General features: G+C 39.5%; 1 non-coding gene across 1 annotated transcript; it reads right to left on the bottom strand.

Annotated features, from left to right (window-relative positions):
* Window positions 1-16,954: 16,954 nt before the first annotated feature.
* On the bottom strand, window positions 16,955-17,026 carry TRNAF-GAA. The gene has a single exon. It is a non-coding gene; the product is annotated as a tRNA-Phe (tRNA).
* Window positions 17,027-20,287: the final 3,261 nt, after the last annotated feature.

Below are 20,287 nucleotides of genomic sequence, written 5' to 3'. Positions count from 1 at the left end.
AAGTCATTGTGCCCTTTCTCTAACAATGGAAATAATACGCCGGAGGCAACAGGTCACAGGTGAGAACATGGGGTTGTGAAGGCTCTTTGGGACAGCTAACCACTTTATACCATCTTAGGCAAACATACTTAAACTCTCTCAACCTTGATGTAGGGCTGCACCCCACAGGCCTACAAGCTCTGGACTTGCCTATCTGTGAGACTGAAGAAAGAGTCCAGAGCAGTGAAAGAGACATCCGTAGTTTAATAGATGGAGGATATCACATACCTAAAGCAAGGTCCTGGAGTGACACCCCAACATGTGATACAGACAGTGGGCAGGAAATGGCAGCTGTCCTCGCTCCCAGGCACAAGGGGAGGCTACCAGTTATAGGGGGAATTGACCTCAGCTTGTCTCATCCCTTACTCGGGAAAGTAGCAGAGAGTTGTATTTCTCATGACCCCTTTGATACGCTGTCCTGGTGGAGACGTTCTGATATAAATCACTAACTAGGGCAGGGACACGTCTGTCGGAAGGTCAGTCATGTGCCTAGGGGTATAGGAGAACAAAGCACTGGTCAAACGGGATGTAGAGAGTAAGAGAACAGCTTTCTTGAGTGGCCAGATCACACACTCCACTCCTCACTCCTACAATACCCTGTCTGGCCCTTAAATGCGAGTCTGCCCCTCTCCTGAACATCCCTGGGGTCAGGTATGGAGAACGGCCCTGCAAGCAGAGACCACACATACAATACAGATACCAGAAGCTAAAGAGTATCAGGAGTAAGTTGCCTAGCATGCTCAGAACAGTCATTCACCAGGATTTGGGCAAATTTTGGAACCAAGCACTCAGTGAGTCAACGGAGAGGGAGTCAGTGGTGGCAGCATCCTATCCAGGTAAAAGAAAGGTAGGTCACCCTGGTTTTCACAAACCTGGAGCCACCCCCATGGAGAAGGGAAGGCCCTAGCTCTAAAAGAAGCATTTTGGTGGCCTAACCAGCAGTCCAGGTACCAGTCTGCTCACTCCACGTTATGTTGAGTGCCATCAGGGGTGGATCCATTTAGTCTTTCCTAACAAAAAGAAATTAATCCCAGTAATTGGACTCATGTGTGTCCAGAAGCCAGTTTATTCCATTCCACACAGCATAGCCCAGGGGTGTTTATTGGGAATTAGTTGTATGGTACCATTTAACAATGGGGGTCCTTCTGACATAATGGTATATGGGAACGGAACATGGCAAGAGTCTTTGCCCCCACTGTTAGTCATCCACACAGAGTCACATTAGCTGGGCTCATTTTCATGGAAATCTAGATGAAGCCTACAGTGGCATTTCACTGTAGACCCTACAATTAGACTCATTTTATAGTAAGGTTGTGGCTGCTTCCCAGTCATCAAACAGATTTCCTTCACTCAGGCTAATGATGAAATGTAAGACATCTAATAGGCACAATACAGAGAAGATCATGACCACTAAACAAAATACAAGCATTACTGGCATTCTGAGATAATATCTTTGGTTTTAGTCCTGGTCTTCCATGGTTCAGAAAATTCCCCTCACAATGACCAAAACAGATGTAGAAAATATGCTCAATAGGGAAAAAACAGGCCACTCTGGTCAATAAAGTTTAAGTTAAACCATGATAAGACAGAATGCCTTCCCAATACTATATGTGAGTATTTTCCAATAATTTCCCCTTCTGATTGCAAATCTTTCAATAGATCAATATGTCACAGGAAGCCAGTGTGAATGCTGCCTGTCTGCCCTGAGTCCAGATCATGTCCCTCTGTGCTAGGCCTCCTTCATATTGGCCTAGTTATCCATACTGAGGGGAGACTGATCAGATATTGTGAATCAGTTCAGAGATATGTTAAAGAGAAAACATAGGCTATATATTTTATCACTTATACCAAAATATTATACAAACACTGCACATGTGCTTTTAGCAACAGACTGAAAGCACGTAGTCATACATCCTGAGCAGTTATACTCTGTTACAGCTTCACTAGATAATTGTCTTTCCATCCTCATTATTGGGACAAAAGTGAGGCTAACACAATAACTTTCAGAAACACAGACCTCAATTAACAGGAATGGAATTTAATATCCACTGAAACATAGTATTTTTCTCTTTTAATTTCCCTTGTCTCCACAAAACACAGCCAAATCAAGACTAATTCATTTGCAAAATAACTCTGGTCAATTGACTGCATACGCCCCTCCATGTTTATTGTGGTAGAATTCCTCAGAAGGAACCTGACACGGAATTCTCAAAAGACCTCTGAAGGTCAGTAAAGCCATGCCAAGCACCTGCCATCTGGCTCTGCATCAGTGTATTTCTCTCATCTAGATGTACCCCCAAATCAAGATTCCTGCAGTAGAACAGGAGATAGTCTTTCCTAGTCACTTGATAAGTCCGCTTGGAACCCAAGTGTCTCAATTTCTTGAGGGACCAGGCAGAGAGAACGAAATTTTTCAAATCTACTCACAAGTGTAATTTACCAAATTGCTATAAGTCAAAACTAACTAAAGTGAAAGAGCTTTCCTATTTGGAAAACACAGATCAAAAACAGTAATAATCCAGATAAGACCTTAAAAATTATAACCATATTCACCAGTTTACTCTAAACAATTCTTTTTTTTTTTAAGCCTTTTATGAAGCCATTAGGTTTTCCACTAGGATTCTTTAATTTCTTACCCAGTTCAATGACATAATATGAAATTTATTATACTTAAACTTGCCAAAAGTTCCTTTCTATGTACCTTCTTAAAGATGAAGCACTTTTACAAAAGCATCAGGTACAACAACTGTTTATACAAAGCCTTTTAAAAAGTCACGGTTAAACACTTAAATGTAATTGACAAAGAAACTTGGTTACAATAACCAGAATTATGACTGATTATAATTTTAACTCTTAAAATCCTAATCTCCGGTAAAAACCAAGCAATAAGTAATTATAAATGTTTGTCATATCAGCATTTCCTGATTGGAAATCTTATGCTTTAGTCTTCCTCTCCAAACAAGGCAAAGGTAGGTAAACTTAGACCCACTCAGAAATTAATGTTCCAGTATTTTACCGTATTTGAAATGACTAAGGTCTGTCTAGTCAAGGCTATGGTTTTTCCTGTGGTCATGTATGGACGTGAGAGTTGGACTGTGAAGAAAGCTGAGTGCCGAAGAATTGATGCTTTCAAAATGTGGTGTTGGAGAAGACTCTTGAGAGTCCCTTGGACTGCACGGAGATCCAACCAGTCCATTCTGAAGGAGATCAGCCCTGGGATTTGTTTGGAAGGAACGATGCTAAAGCTGAAACTCCAGTACTTTGGCCACCTCATGCGAAGAGTTGACTCATTGGAAAAGACTCTGATGCTGGGAGGGATTGGGGGCAGGAGAAGGGGACGACAGAGGATGAGATGGCTGGATGGCATCACTGACTCGATGGATGTGAGTCTGAGTGAACTCCGGGTGTTGCTGATGGACAGGGAGGCCTGGCGTGCTGCAATTCATGGGGTCGCAAAGAGTCAGACACGACTGAGCAACTGAACTGAACTGAACAGAGACAGTCAATGAATTCTCTTGATTTAACTCAGTTTGTTTGCAAGTTACCAAAAACTGGAAAGACTATTTTAGATAGATATTCCCCAAACATAGTTATTCCTATAGAGTTTACCTACAATCTCTTATCTCATTTACATCTGAAAGGCATGAAAAAAGAAATACCAGTTCCTTCTATATAGAAAGCTAACTTCCTCTGAGGGCATAAGCAAAACCCAGTTTTAGAATGTCAGGGATTTTTTTTTTTTCCAGTTTCCAAATTGCCAGTACAGTTTACACAAATAACAACAACAGGCTATAAGTCATTCACTCATATTCACATGTCTCACTTCCAGAGGAACCAGAATCAGCATTCAAGCTAACCTTCACCTGAGTTGTCAGCTCAGCCCCTTATGACCTTTCTCAATACAAAAAGCAACAGACAGCCCAAAACTGTGGCCTTCTTTTTTCCCCACTGGAAAGACAGCCAATTATTTCCCCAACAGCCTTAGGGTTGTCTCAGTTCCTCATATTCCCTGGGTGGCTCCTATTTATCTGGGGCAGTCAAAAAAGGGCCCCACATACGAGTTCAGCCACATAAGAATCACCCTGCAAATTTAGGGCCCCATGTATTTGAAGCTTCAAAACTTTCGATCCACTGTCCTTATTTCCAGACATCTCAGTGCCAGAGAGAGTCTCCTCCATCTCCAGGCTGCTCTGCCAATGGTTGGGCTGCACCACACAGGCCTGCAAGGCCTGCCCAGCTTCCAAATGAAAAAAAGTGTCTGGCCCAGAATCAGCAACAGAAACATCAGTTGTTTAAAGGATAGGGGAACTTACTGTTCTGAAGCAAGGTCCTAAAGTGATACCCCACCATGTGTAGCAAACATGGGTAGGTCTTGCATCAGTCTTTGGTTCCAGGGGGAGGAGGAGGTTAGAAGTAACAAGGGTAATTGATATCATGTGGACTCATCTGTTACCAGGGAGACCGGGAGAGGTGCAGGCCCCTCACCCATCCCTTTGGTGAGACATCTGATCTAAAAATTAGAATGATCTCTGCCTGGGATGGGGGTGAACACGTAGGTGGGTAGGTCATGTGAGTAGGGTGGAGTTGAAGCAGGGACTGGTCAAGCAGGGAAGGTAAGAGAGAAAGAGAACAGCCATCTTGGGTGACTGGATCATACACTTAATTTTCTCATCTAAAACTGGTGATAATAATAGTTCTTAGTTTAAAAGGTTGTTGTGAAGATCAAAAGATTATGTATGTAAAACAGCATCTGTAAAAAACACATGAGATACTATTAGCTGCCTCAGAACCATTACGTAACAAGCCTACTGATAATTGGAAACACCTGAAGGCTATATTGAGGCTCTATTTCAATTCCCCAGTTCCTAGTGCAGTGCATGCCTGCTCAGATGATAGGTTGTATCAGACTCTTTACAACCCCATGCACTGTATGAAGCCCTCCAGACTCCTCTGTCCATGGAACTCTCCAGTCAAGAATACTGGAGTGGGTTGCCATTTCCTACACCAAAGGATATTCCAGACCCAGAGATTGAATCTGAACTTCTTATGGTCCTCTGCATTGGCAGGCGGGTTATTTACCACTAGGGCCACCCAGGAAGCCCCTCTTAGTGCTCCGTATATAAAAGGAGAATCACGTACTCCTATTAGAGCCTCCATAAGTTTTTGAATCCATGTCATTTATTTCTTTAGGTTGTAATTTTTTTCATCTCTCAGTTCAGTCCATTTCAGTCACTCAAGTCGTGTCCGACTCTGTGAACCCACGGACTGCAGCATGCCAGGCCTCCCTGTCCATCACCAACTCCTGGAGTCTACCCAAACTCATGTCCATTGAGTCGGTGATGCCATCCAAGCATCTCATCCTCTGTCATCCCCTTCTCCTCCTGCCTTCAATCTTTCCCAACAGTAGGGTCTTTTCAAATGAGTTGCATTAGGTGGCCAAAGTACTGGAGTTTCAGCTTCAGCATCAGTCCTTCCAATGAATATTCAGGACTGATTTCCTTTAGGATTGATTGGTTTGATCTCCTTGCAGTCCAAGGGACTCTTGAGAGTCTTCTCCAACATCACAGTTCAAAAGCATCAATTCTTCGGTGCTCAGCTTTCTTTATAGTCCAACTCTCACATCCATATATGACTCCTTGAAAAATCATAGCTTTGACTAGACGGACCTTTGTTGGCAAAGTAATGTCTCTGCTTTTTAATAAGTTGTCTAGCTTGGTCATAGCGTTTCTTCCAAGGAGCAAGCATCTTTTAATTTCATGGCTGCAGTCACCATCTGCAGTGATTTTGGAGCCCCAAAAATAAAGTCAGCCACTGTTTCCACTGTTTCTCCATCTATTTGCCTTGAAGTGATGGGACTGGATGCCATGATCTGAGTTTTCTGAATGTTGAGCTTTAAGACAACTTTTTCATGTTCTCCTTTCACTTTCATCAAGAGGCTCTTTAGTTCTGCCATAAGGTTTCTGCCATAAGGGTGATGTCATCTGCATATCTGAGGTTATTGATATTTCTCCTGGCAATCTTGATTCAAGCTTGTGCTTCATCCAGCCCATCATTTCTCATGATGCAATCTACGTATAAGTTAAATAAGCAGGGTGACAATATACATCTTTGACATACTCCTTTCCTGATTTGGAACCAGTCTGTTTTTCCATGTCCAGTTCTAACTGGTGCTTCTTGACCTGAATACAAATTTCTCAGGAGGCAGGTCAGATAGTCTGGTATTCCCATCTCTTGAAGAATTTTCCATAGTTTATTGTGATCCACACAGTCAAAGGCTTTGGCACAGTCAATAAAGCAGAAGTAGATGAATTTCTGGAACTCTCTTGCTTATTTGATGATCCAACAGATGTAGGCAATTTGATCTCTGGTTCCTCTGCCTTTTCTAAATCCAGCTTGAACATCTGGAATTTTATGGTTCATGGACTATTGAAGCCTGGATTGGAGAATTTTGAGCATTACTTTACTAGCATGTGAGATGAGTGCAATTGTTCAGTATTGGGATTGGAATGAAAACTGACCTTTTCCAGTCCTGTGGCCACTGCTGAGTTATCCAAATTTGCTGACATATTGAGTGCAGCACTTTCACAGCATCATATTTCAGGATTTGAAAGAGCTCAATTGGAATTCTATCACCTCCACTAGCTTTGTTTGTAGTGATGCTTCCTAAGGCCCACTTGACTTCACATTCCAGATGTCTGGCTCTAGGTGAGTGATCACACCATCATGATTATCTGGGTGGTGAAGATCTTTTTTGTGCAGTTCTTCTGTGTATTCTTGCCACCCCTTCTTAATATCTTCTGCTTCTGTTAGGTCCATACTATTTCTGTCCTTTATTGTGCCCATCTTTGCATGAAATGTTCCCTTGGTACCTCTAATTTTCTTAAGAGATCTCTAGTCTTTCCCATTCTATTGTCTTCCTCTATTTCTTTGCATTGATCACTGAGAAAGGCTTTCTTATCTCTCCTTGCTATTCTTTGGAACTCTGCATTCAAATGGGTGTATCTTTCCTTTTCTCCTTTGCCTTTCACTTCTCATCTTTTCTCAGATGTTTGTAAGGCCTTCTCAGACAACCATTTTGCCTTTTTGGATTTCTTTTTCTTGAGGATGGTCTTGATCCCTGTCTCCTATACAATGTCCCAAAACTCCATCCATAGTTCTTCAGGCACCCTGTCTATCAGATCTAATCCCTCGAATCTATTTGTCACTTCCATTGTATGAGGATTTGATTTAGGTCATACCTGAATGGTCTAGTGGTTTTCCCTACTTTCTTCAATTTAAGTCTAAATTTGGCAATAAGGAGTCCATGATCTGAGCCACAGTCAGCTCCCACAGGTCTTGTTTTAGCTGACTGTATAGAGCTTCTAATCAATCTGATTTTGGTATTGACCATCTGGTGATGTCCATGTGTAGAGTCTTCTTTTGTGTTGTTGGAAGAGGGTGTTTACTATGACCAGCGTGTTCTCTTGGCAAAACTCTGTTAAACTTTGCCCTGCTTCATTCTGTACTCCAAGGCCAATTTTGCCTGTTTGAATTCCAGTCCCCTATAATGAAAAGGACATCATTTTTGGGTGTTAGTTCTAGAAAGTCTTGTAGGTCTTCATAGAACTGTTCAATCTCAGCTTCTTTAGCATTGTTGGTTGGAGCATAGATTTGGATTACTGAGATATTGAATGGTTTGCCTTGGAAATGAACAGAAATCATTCTGTAATTTTTGAGATTGCATCCAAGTACTGCATTTTGGACTCTTTTGTTGACTGTGATGGCTACTCCATTTCTTTTAAGGGATTCTTGCCCACAGTAGTGGATATAACGGTCATCTGAGTTAAATTCACCCATTCCAGTCCATTTTAATTTGCTGCACATAACCTTGTATGCACCATGATCCAAGAGAAAGGAGCAATGACCCCACAAGAGACTGACCCACACTTGCCTGTGAGTGTCCAGGAATCTATGCTGGAGGCGTGGGTCGGCAGTGGCCTGCTTCAGAGTTGGGGACACTGAGTGCAGCAGTGCTGCAGGGGACCTTTTGAAAGAGATTTCCATTATCTTTATTACCTCCACCATAGTTGGCCTCAGGTCAAATAACAGGGAGGGAGCACAGCCCCACCTTTCAACAGAAAATTGGATTAAAGTTTCCTGAGCATGGCCCTGCCCATCAGAACAAGACTCCCTTTATCCCTCAGTCTCTCCCATCAGGATGCTTCCATAATAAGCCTCTTATCCTTCTTCATCAGATGGCAGACAGACTGAAATCAACAATCACAGAAAACTGACCAGTCTAATCACATGGACCACAGCTTTGTGTAACTCAATGAAACTATGAACCGTGCCATGTAGGGCCACATAAGACGGATGGGTCATGGTGGAGAGGTCTGACAGAATGTGGTCCACTGGAGAAGGGAATGGCAAACCACTTCAGTATTCTTGCCTTGAGAACCCCATGAACAGTATGAAAAGGCAAAAAGATAGGACACTGAAAGATGAACTTCCCAGGTCAGTAGGTGCCCAGTATGCTACTGGAGATCAGTGGAGAAATAACTCCAGAAAGAATGAAGAGACAGAGCCAAAGCAAAAACAATATCCAGGTGTGGATGTGACTGGTGATAGAAGTAAAGTCTGATGCTGTAAAGGGCAATATCACATAGGAACCTGGAATGTTAGGTCCATGAATCAATATTCATCTCTAATGGGCCAAAAATCAGCTTTGCCTACCTGAAAGGATTACTATGGGTCATGGAATATGGAACATAGTTTATTTTTATAAAATCTCATATGGAAGGTATTATGATTTTTTCTCCATATTCTACAGACAAGGAAAGAGCTCCCATAACTTGTTTAGTTAGCGAAAAAAGCAAAGCCAGAATTTGAAGTCAGGTGCGTCTGGTGTCTGAACCAGGATGCTTGTTGTTTGTCTCTCATGAGCTAGGTTATGAGAAAGGTCTTATGCCCTTATAATGTATTTGCATATGCCATCCAGTTTGTAGCAGTTCTCTGAACTGAGCAGTTCTCCTCTGTGAACTATGGACTCTCTTTACCTGCTACAACTGTACCTTAGAGACTGAGAATCAACATTTAGGATAAATGAGGGTGGAGTGCTCTTGACACTGTCCCACAGACATGTCAAGTGGGTCAATTATCCAGTCTGTGCATTATCCCTATCCTTTTGTCTTTCTAGTAATTCTCCAACTTTTGGCCCTTTTCTCACTGTTACTAGCAAAAACATATTTAAATCAGGCCATTGTGAAATTAATTAGCAGGTCATCTTAAAGTCACTTGGAGAAAGAAACACTAACCTATGTGTGAAGTAAAGTGAAGTTGCTCAGTCATGTCTGACTCTTTGCGACCCCATGGACTGTAGGCTCTTCTGTCCATGGGATTTTCCAGGCAATAGTTCTGGAGTGGATTGCCATTTCCTTCTCCAGGGGATCTTCCCAACACAGGGATTGAACCCAGGTCTCCCGCATTGTAGACAGATGCTTTACCATCTGAGCTACAGTGTTGTGTATGTGTACAATTATCTATGAATTTGGGTTTCCCAAATGGTGCTAGTACTAAGGGATCTGCCTGCCAGTGTAGGAGACACAGGAGGCTTGGGTTTGATCCTTAGGTTGGGCAGATCTCCTAGAGGAGGAAATGGCAACCACTGCATGGCACCCCACTCCAGCACTCTTGCCTGGAAACTCCCATGGACAGAGGAGCCTGGTGGGCTGCAGTCCAGGGGGTCGATAAGAGTCAGACACTACCGAGTGACTTCACTTTGACTTTTCACTTTCCTGCCTTGGAGGAGGAAATGGCAACCCACTCCAGTGTTCTTGCCTGGAGAATCCCAGGGATGGGGGAGCCTGGTAGGCTGCCGCCTGTGGGATCACACAGAGTCATCAAATCCATAAAATAAATCTATAAGAATATATTTTTGGCCACATGAAAAGAACATATGTGTTAATGGAGTACTTCATCATTCTCTAAGTAAAGAGGTAATTAGTGTTAAAAACCTGGGGAAGGCAATTCTTAAAGTAAAAAGGGGCATCTTTACTCATCTGCTTAAGTCCCTCAAGAAGATACTGTGATGATTAATTGGATCATGACTAGAGAGTAGTTTTTGAAAAAAAAAAAAAACCTTAGTACTCAAAATTATTAATCTGATTTCACCACAGTTATCTCCAATTTCTACCCTTTCTTGACTTAAATTTCAATTTTGTTGGAAAATTGAAAGCATAAAAATCACTCAATGCCAGAGGCACACTCTCTTTTAAGAGGTTATGTAAAGGATAAGAAGAGGCAGACTTTAGTTAATACTTTGTGCAACTTGATGCTTCAAAACAACCCTGTAAGAAATCAAATTTCTGCTGTTTGGCAGCTGCATCTCAAAGGATTCAGTGAAGTTTTAGACCCATTATGGAATGATCACACAGGAGGGAAGGACAGAGAGCAGTTAGTCTGACATCTCCATTTTATATTAAAAAAAAAACAAACAACAATTGAAAGCAGGAATAGGAAAGTGATTTGCCCCATCTAATGCTAGTGCTTAATACACTCCTGACTCCATCTAATGCTAGTGCTTAATCTCTCTCTATTCTATTGTTCAGTGTTTCTCTCTTCTGTCTGTGGGCATTTTGGGTACGGACACACATAGAGGCATCAGGCTATGTCTCCCTTACAATATATAAGGAGAATTTTTTCTGGAACAGATACTGTTTCCAACATCCAAAAACAAATACCATTTAGATTAGTGGTGAGATATGTGTGACAGCTAACTGACTTGAGTGCTTATCTACAGCATGGAGATTGCTCAGCTGATAGCTCCTTATCAGAACAGTTCATAATTAGAATTACAACAAGAGGTTGCCAATCGTGATTCTACCCTCAGCAATGTAAAAATCACTCTGGACTCTGGTAGAAAAATAGAGAATATAGTTCCTTGGGAAAAGGAAAAGTCCTCAGGTTATAATTGATGTAGCTAACTCACTGCTTGGAGCTCAGAACATCAGTGATATCAATTATTTCTTCTTTAAATAATGAAAGAAATTAAAGTCCATATTTCATATTTACAATGATATCACCTTTAGAAGATAAATGTTTAAACTGCTTTTAGGAGGATCAATCAATGAATGAAAGTGTATCTCCATTTTTTAAGTGTCAACTTTATTTCCTTTTTGTTTTGTATAAATCCTAGATTCCTGTGAAACATTGTAATTGTGCCTATCTAATCTCCTTTTTAAATCAATCAAAGATTTATCTATGGAGTCTATTTATCACAAGGTAAGCCCATAAAGTTCAAATAATTTAAAAAGGACTAATTTTAAATTAACAAAGTCAGCAAACAAGCCTAAATAATGCTGTGCAGACTATTGCTTTCAAACAATCATGGCTATAAGCTCATACCTACCCAGTTCAAATTATTTGCTTCTGTAGGAAAAGGAATGAACAATAAAGTGACTTTTCCTACAAGTTGCATTAAAAGCTCCTTTTAATTTATTTTACTCTTCTTCCTTTTTGAAAATAAATGATATTCTCAGATTATTTGGAAGGAGGTTTGGAATTTAACATCAATAATTTACAATAGTGGTTTATTTATGTTTGCGTCATTCAACAGATCCACAGTTTATCCTTTAGTATATTTGTGTGTGTATATTTCTAGGTGTCTGTGCATGTACTTTAGTTTCACTTAAAATGCTTTTTGCATGTTTTAGGTGTAATCTATATGCCAAAATACTGCACATATTTAATATATACAACTTGGTGAGTTTAGATACATGCATACAACAGTGATATCATCACCATATCACTGTGTGCTTAGTCACTTGGTGTGTCCTATTCTTTGCGACCCCATGGGCTACAGCTCCCCAGGGCCCTCTGTCCTTGGGGATTCTCCAGGCAAGAATACTGGAGTGGGTCGCCATGCTCTGCTACAGAGGATCTTCCCAACCCAGGGACTGATTCCAGGTCTCCTGCACTGCTGGCAAATTCTTTACTGATTGAGCCTCCAGCCCATCATCACTATAGTCAACTTAAAAACATATCCATTGCCTCCAAAAGTTTTCTTGTGTTCCTTTTCTTTATTTATTCTTTGTTGGAGAAGAACATTTAACATGAGACCTACCCTCTTAACAATTCTTAAGTGCACAGTACTGAACTGTCACCTCTAGGCACTCTGTTGTGCAGCATATCTCTAGAACGTATTTATCTTTTATAACTATAACTTTATACCCATTGAACACCTTATTTCCCTCTCCTCCCATCTCCTGGCAACCACTATTCTATTATCTGCTTCTGTAAGTTGGAATATTTCTTTTAACTCATATATACAGAATTATGCAGCTATTTGCCCTTCTGTGACTGAACTTTCACACTTATTGCATCATATCTTCCAGTCCATACATGTTGTTCTTAAGGCCAAATAATATTATAGTGTATGTACATACCATATTCTTTATCTATTCATTTATTAATAGATATTTATGTTGCAAAGTTGCAGAACACAAAATCAACCTACCAAAAATCAGTTGTATTTCTATACACTAACAATGATATATCTGAAAAGGAAATTAAGAAAATAATTCCATTTACAATAGTATAAAAAGGAAAAAAAATACTTAGAAATAAATTTAACCAAAGAGGTGACAGATCTATATCCTGAAAACTATAATATATTGATTAAATAAATTAAAAAAAAAAAACACAAATGGAAAGACATCCATGCCCATGGATTGGAAGATAATACTGTTCAGTTCAGTAACTCAGTTGTGTCCAATTCTTTGCAACCCCATGGATTGCAGTATGCCAGGCTTCCCTGTCCATCACCAACTCCTAGAGCTTACTCAAACTCATGTCCATTGAGTTGGTAATGGCATTCAACTATCTCATCCTCTGTCGTCCCCTTCTCCTACTGCCTTCAATCATTCTGAGCATCAGGATCTTTTCAAATGAGTCAATTCTTCGCATAAGGTGGCCAAAGTATTGGAGTTTCAACTTCAGCATCAGTCCTTCCAATGAATATTCAGGACTGATTTCCTTTACGATGGACTGGTTGGATCTCCTTGCAGTCTAAGGGACTCTAAAGATTCTTCTCCAACACCACAGTTCAAAAGCATCAATGCTTCAGTGCTGAGCTTTCTTTATAGTCCAACTCTCACATCCATATGTGACTGCTGGAAAAACGAAAGCTTTGACTAGACGGACCTTTTTTGGCAAAGTAATGTCTCTGCTTTTGAATATGCTGTCTAGGTTGATCATAACTTTTCTTCTAAGGAGCAAGCATCTTTTAATTTCATGGCTGCAGTCACCATCTGCAGTGGTTTTGCAGCCCCCAAAACAAGGTCTGTCACTGTTTCCATTGTTTCCCCATTTGTTTGCCATGAAGTGATGGGACCAGATGCCATGATCTTAGTTTTTTGAATGTTGAGTTTTAAGCCAACTTTTTCACTCTCCTCTTTCACTTTCATTAACAGGCTCTTTAGTTCTTCTTTGCTTTCTGCCGTAAGTGTGGTGTCTGTTAAAATGTTCATATTTAAACAAATTTAAAGATCTCTTTTTGATATATTTCAATGTACATGTACCCGATGCCAATGAAATGTAAGAAAAAATGGGAAATTTTCCTAAATTTAATGATGAAAGTGAAATAACATAGACCTCTACTTGTGGGTTTATTCATTGCATATTATTTCACTCTCCTCATCATTTTATTATATGATTATTATAATATTTTATCACTGTCCTCATGTTTTAAACATTTCAAAGCACTTGAAATTGATTTTTTGAGTTGATCCTCTTAGAACCTCAGTGAAATTCACAGTAGCATTATTCTCATTTTATGGATAAGAAAATCGAGGGCACAAGTGGTCAAGTGATTTTCTGAAGTTTCCATAGGGAGTCAGTAGGGATTTGTGTAGAACTGAACTGTGTGTCTCTCAGAGTTTGGTTAACTTTATAGCATTCTAATTGATGACATTATAACTGAAGAGCAAATATATAAAATATGATAATATGTCTCAAACTATAATAACTTATGGCAGTATTTCCCAGATCTTTTGTTAAACATACATGGGGAGGGAGTATTACTTTTTAAGGTCCAATAAGCTCTAATCTGGGAATTGGTTTTATTTGAATAGAAGGAAAATCTTCACTCAAATCTCCATTTTACTGACAACACCATGAACAAGGTAGAAAGGTAAAACTTCAGAGATTTCCCTTTATACAAGATTTTTCTTATCTCTCAAATACTGGAAACATTTTAAGATTTCTTTGAAGAAAGAAAGGGAACACATATTATCTCATCCTTCCACTACATTTAAAAAACTCTTATGGAGTATTTCTTCAAGATAAACTTATAGTGCAGACAGTTTCTCTATGTCTTCTGTAAACCTAAAGCGAGGTAATAATTTATGTGAAACTCCATTTATGGCAGTATGAGACAGATTTAGAGCTATTGTTCAAAGCTTTTTGGATGTATTTCTTGGGCCATAGTAGAAAACTGGGGAGGGAAGATAAAAGCTCTAAAAGAGTTTATGCCACTTTTATTTATTCATGTATTTTCGAGATTACACACTGTGAGGTGGGATAAAATCTTAAAATTGCCAAAAATACTGAAAGAAATGATGAAGTAGTTTAAAGTATAGTTTAAAACAAGGGACATTTGAGAAAAAATCTGTTAGGTTATCTATAGATATGATGTTCCAATCTTCCTTTTCTATTTATGTTGCAGGCATAGTAAAGTTTGTTATTTTATTTTCTTGAGAGGCATTATGTGGATCAGTTCAGTTCTGTTCAGCCACTCAGTTGTGTCTGACTCTGCGTCCCATGAATCACAGCACGCCAGGCCTCCCTGTCCATCACCGACTCCCAGAGTTCACTCAGACTCACGTCCATCGAGTCCGTGATGCCATCCAGCCATCTCATCCTCCGTCGTCCCCTTCTCCTCCTGCCCCCAATCCCTCCCACCATCAGAGTCTTTTCCAATGAGTCAACTCTTCGCATGAGGTGGCCAAAGTACTGGAGTTTCAGGTTCAGCATTATTCCTTCCAAAGAAATCCCAGGGCTGATCTCCTTTAGAATGGACTGGTTGGATCTCCTTGCAGTCCAAGGGACTCTCAAGAGTCTTCCCCAACACCACAGTTCAAAAGCATCAATTCTTCGGTGCTCAGCTTTCTTCACAGTCCAATTCATATCCATACATGACCACTGGAAAAACCACAGCCTTGACTGGACGGACCTTTGTTGGCAAATTAATGTCTCTGCTTTTTAATATGCTATCTAGGTTGGTCATAACCTTTCTTCCAAGGAGTAAGCGTCTTTTAATTTCATGGCTGCAGTCACCATCTGCAGTGATTTTGGAGCCCCCCAAAATAAAGTCTGACACTGTTTCCACTGTTTCCCCATCTATTTCCCATGAAGTGATGGGACCCGATGCCATGATCTTCGTTTTCTGAATGTTGAGCTTTAAGCCAATTGCTCTCCTCTTTCACTTTCATCAAGAGGACTTTTAGTTCCTCTTCACTTTCTGCCATAAGAGTGGTGTCATCTACATATCTGGGGTTATTGATATTTCTCCCGGCAATGTTGATTCCAGCTGGTGCTTCTTCCAGCCCAGTGTTTCTCATGATGTACTCTGCATAGAAGTTAAATAAGCAGGGTGAAAATATACAGCCTTGATGTACTTCTTTTCCTATTTGGAACCAGTCTGTTGTTCCATGTCCAGTTCTAACTGTTGCTTCCTGACCTGCATATAGGTTTCTCAAGAGGCAGGTCCGGTGGTCTGGTATTCCCATCTCTTTCAGACTTTTCCACAGTTTATTGTGATCCACACAGTCAAAGGCTTTGGCATAGTCAATAAAGCAGAAATAGATGTTTTTCTGGAACTCTCTTGCTTTTTCCATGATCCAGTGGATGTTGGCAATTTGATCTCTGGTTCCTCTGCCTTTTCTAAAACCAGCTTGGAATTTCACAGTTCACGTATTGCTGAAGCCTGGCTTGGAGAATTTTGAGCATTACTTTACTAGCGTGTGAGATGAGTGCAATTATGTGGTAGTTTCAGGATTCTTTGGCATTCCCTTTCTTAGGGATTGGAATGAAAACTGACCTTTTCCAGTCCTGTGGCCACTGCTGAGTTTTCCAAATTTGCTGGCATATTGAGTGTAGCACTTTCACAGCATCATCTTTCAGGATTTGAAATAGCTCAACTGGGATTCCATCACCTCCACTAGCTTTGTTTGTAGTGATGCTTTCTAAGGCCCACTTGACTTCACATTCCAGGATGTCTGGCTCTAGATGAGTGATCACACCATCATGATTATCTGGGTCTTGAAGATCTTTTTTGTACAGTTCTTCTGTGTATTGTTGTCACCTCTTCTTAATATCTTCTGCTTCTGTTAGGTCCAGACTGTTTCTGTCCTTTATCGATCCTATCTTTGCATTAAATGTTCCCTTGGTATCTCTAATTTTCTTGAAGAGATCTCTAGTCTTTCCCATTCTGTTGTTTTCCTCGATTTTTCTGCATTGATCACTGAGGAAGGCTTTCTTATCTCTCCTTGCTATTCTTGGAACTCTGCATTCAGATGCTTATATCTTTCCTTTTCTCCTTTGCTTTTCACTTCTCTTCTTTCACAGCTACTTGTAAGGCCTCCCCAGACAGCCATTTTGCTTTTTTGCATTTCTTTTCCACGGGGATGGTCTTGATTCCTGTCTCCTGCACAATGTCATGAACCTCATTCCACAGTTCATCAGGCACTCTATCTATCAGTTCTAGACCCTTAAATCTATTTCTCACTTCCACTGTATAATCATAGTGAGTGAGTTAAGTAGCTCAGCCGTTTCTGACTCTTTGCGACCTGGTGGACTGTAGGCCACCAGGCTCCTCTGTCCATGGAATTCTCCAGACAAGAATACTGGAGTGGGTTGCCATTTCCTTTTCCAGGGGATCTTCCCAACCCAGGGATCGAACCTGGGTCTCCTGCATTTCAGGCAGACACTTTATCCTCTGAGCCACCAGGGAAGCCCCGTATAATCATAAGGGATTTGATTTAGGTCATACCTGAATGGTCTAGTGGTTTTCCCTACTTTCTTATATATAGCTTGTATATTCAAGGACTTGATAGAACTATTCTAATTGCTAATACTGCTTATTCAACTGCTATCTAGTATTTCAAAATAATGACTTAAATTAGTCCACACTTTAGTCTCAGAGATAATGAGATTCCTAGGGTAAATATTTCACAGTGGGTAGAATTTTTCTTAGAAGAGCTGAAGGAGAAAACCTTTCCACATTTCATATTTGCATTGACCTTAATAATTGACTGAACATTTTATTGACCAAAATCTCTAAGTAAATGCAAAAGGGTAGTAAAAAAACAATCACCCAGAATTTCTATCATTTCATATCTCTTAAATGCAGCTTTATTAACATTCAGGTAATGGCACTCAGTAAGTATAATATCATGAACATGCTTTTCTTGATGGCTTGAAAAACAAATAGAAATGAAAGCTTCATAATCAGTAAGATGTTAGTGAAAAGAGCTGAATTTAATTTTTAGCTAAAATGTTGATTTTACCTTCATCATGTTTCTAGTTTCTAGTAGTCTTTTTCTTTTTCTTATTAATACTAAAGAGTGGTATGTTTATCTGTAGATATATTACAATACATACAGAGACACACACACATACAAATTACCATATGTAATCCTACCATGGAGGTAATGTGAACATTTCATTTCCATCTTTGAAGATATAATAAAATTGTAATTCAGGACATGAAGTTGGTTTTTTTTTTGCTGATAACCTTAGTTTTCATCATTTGATTAAATATGATTATCCATAACTATTAAGAACCACCTTTCTCAACCATAGATTAAGTTATGTGTAAAAAGGAAAAAATGAAATCAAATTGCTCAATCACAATACCCCACACATCTTTAAAAATATTGGTCAGACTTGTAGATGTTTGCTGTATTCATCCCTTATGTATGATGACTGAAGTTAAAAACATGTGAAACTCAGTTAGTGCCTGTATCTTAATAATTTAATTAAATATTTAAAAAAATTGACTTTCCATTTTTACTTGTGTATAGATTTCCCTATTGCAACCCCAGCAACTATTGCTTATCATTCTGATACAATTCTAGTAAGATGCTGTTCTTTTCTAAACATTCGTTTTAAACAAAGGAGGGATAAACATATTTTTAAAAAAGACTTCTGGGAGGCATCATAATGTGGGCAGGACAGAAAGATATTATTTTTTAAAGATCAACATTTATTTGTCCAAAAAAACTAGAGCTATCTTAGCTTTTATCCTTTTGAGAAGTGCCAATTCTGAAAGACAGTAACTTTTTTACTGTGCAGCTACTTCAATTTTTTTAAAAAAACTTTCCTGTATCTGTGATATAAAATGTTACACATTTAACATTTCTGAAATTAGGATATACGCAATGGAGAAATATAGCCTATGGGATTTGCTTTCAAAGCCAGTATGAAAGGTAAGAATTTTATGCTACCAAAAATAGGTTTTAATTCTTGAGAATGCCCATAGAAAATAAAATAGATAAGCATGTCCACTATTGTTCAATACATACTAAAAGAGTCATGTGGTGAAAATTACATGTCTGTAAATACTAGAAGCCCAGATCACAAGATACATTCTGGGTAATAGAAAATGAATGAGAAAATGAGAAATTCACTTCTGTCATTTCAAGATCACTCCAGTCCATATACTCAAGTGAGAAATGGCCACTAACATAATTTATCCTTTTTCACCTCAGTTCAGTTGCTCAGTTGTGTCCGACTCTTTGCGACCCCATGAATTACAGCACGCCAGGCCTCCCTGTCATCACCAACTCCCGGAGTCCACCCAAACCCATGTCCATTGAGTCGGTGATGCCATCCAACCATCTCATCCTCTGTCATCCCCTTCTCTTCTTGCCCTCAATCTTTCCCAGCATCAGGGTCTTTTCAAATGAGTCAGCTCTTCTCATCAGGTGGCCAAAGTATTGGAGTTTCAGCTTCAACATCAGTCCATCCAATGAACATCCAGGACTGATCCCCTTTAGGATGGACTGATTGGATTTCCTTGGAGTCCAAGGGACTCTCAAGAGTCTTCTCCAACACCACAGTTCAAAAGCATCAATTCTTCAGTGCTCAGATTTCTTTATAGTCTAACTCTCATATCCATACACGACCACTGGAAAAACCATAGCCTTGACTAGATGGACCTTTGTTGGCAAAGTAATGTCTCTGCTTTTTAATATGCTGTCTAGGTTGGTCATAACTTTCCTTCCAAGGAGTAAGCGTTTTTAATTTCATGGTTGCCATCACCATCTGCAGTGACTTTGGAGCCCAGAAAAATAAAGTTTAAAAAAAATTTATCCTTTTAAAATTGTTTTTCTCCTTTTCTCTCTCTCATTCTCTCCCACCTTCTACCCTTATTCTTTCCCTCCTGTCTCTCTTCACATCCCTACTTCTTCTTTCTCTTCCTCTCTCAGCAAAAGAAAAAAAAAAGTTGAATTCATGTGATTAAAATACAATCACTGAAAAATCTGAAGGTACTGGTAAGGAATTAAGACAAGGGAACATTTTCAACATAGCCATCCTGCATGAAATCTCTGTCGGGATTACAATTATCAATAGGTGCTAGTGTAATTAAATATTTAGTAAGTCACAGTCCATAGAGTTGCCAAGAGTTGGACACGACTGAAGATACTTAGAGAAAACCATGCATGCAAGTTTTTACCATGCACGCACATGAGTTTTTACCAGGTGCATAATAGCATTTCAGAAACTAGAATTCTATCTGGGGATGAGCATCTTTGCAGTCTCCCTCTGCCTTGCTCCAGCGGGTAGGCACCATCTTTTTTTAAGAGTGGGCTCAGAACTAAAATAAATGCTCAAAAAGGTTATAATCCACTATGAAGATTCATTATGTCATTTCATATTCTGTTAATTAAGCCTAAGATAGCATACTGGCCATACATCATGGTTGACTTGCATTTTTCTTGCTGTCAACCAACCCCTCAAACACCTTTTTTTTAGTTTGTATATATACTTTTTCTTTTTTCACAAATTGTATATATACTTTTATTAAATCACATTGTCTTATCTCCTCCAATTCAAGGAAGTAACTGCTTGTAGTGGGGAGGTAAAGAGAAGGGAAAAGTATTATCCCTGTATATTCAAAATTATTATCCAAGAGAAAGAGTTTTAATTTTCATGTGTATAGTTCTCCAAGAATAAATTGTTAAATTAGTAGCCAGTGGATAATCCATGA

The sequence above is a fragment of the Oryx dammah genome, unplaced genomic scaffold (genome assembly GCF_014754425.2).
Source record: "Oryx dammah isolate SB20612 unplaced genomic scaffold, SCBI_Odam_1.1 HiC_scaffold_5, whole genome shotgun sequence".
In the NCBI taxonomy this organism is placed as follows: domain Eukaryota; kingdom Metazoa; phylum Chordata; class Mammalia; order Artiodactyla; family Bovidae; genus Oryx; species Oryx dammah.
Note: the sequence above shows the minus strand (reverse complement) of the source record. Positions and strands in the feature narration are given on the sequence as shown.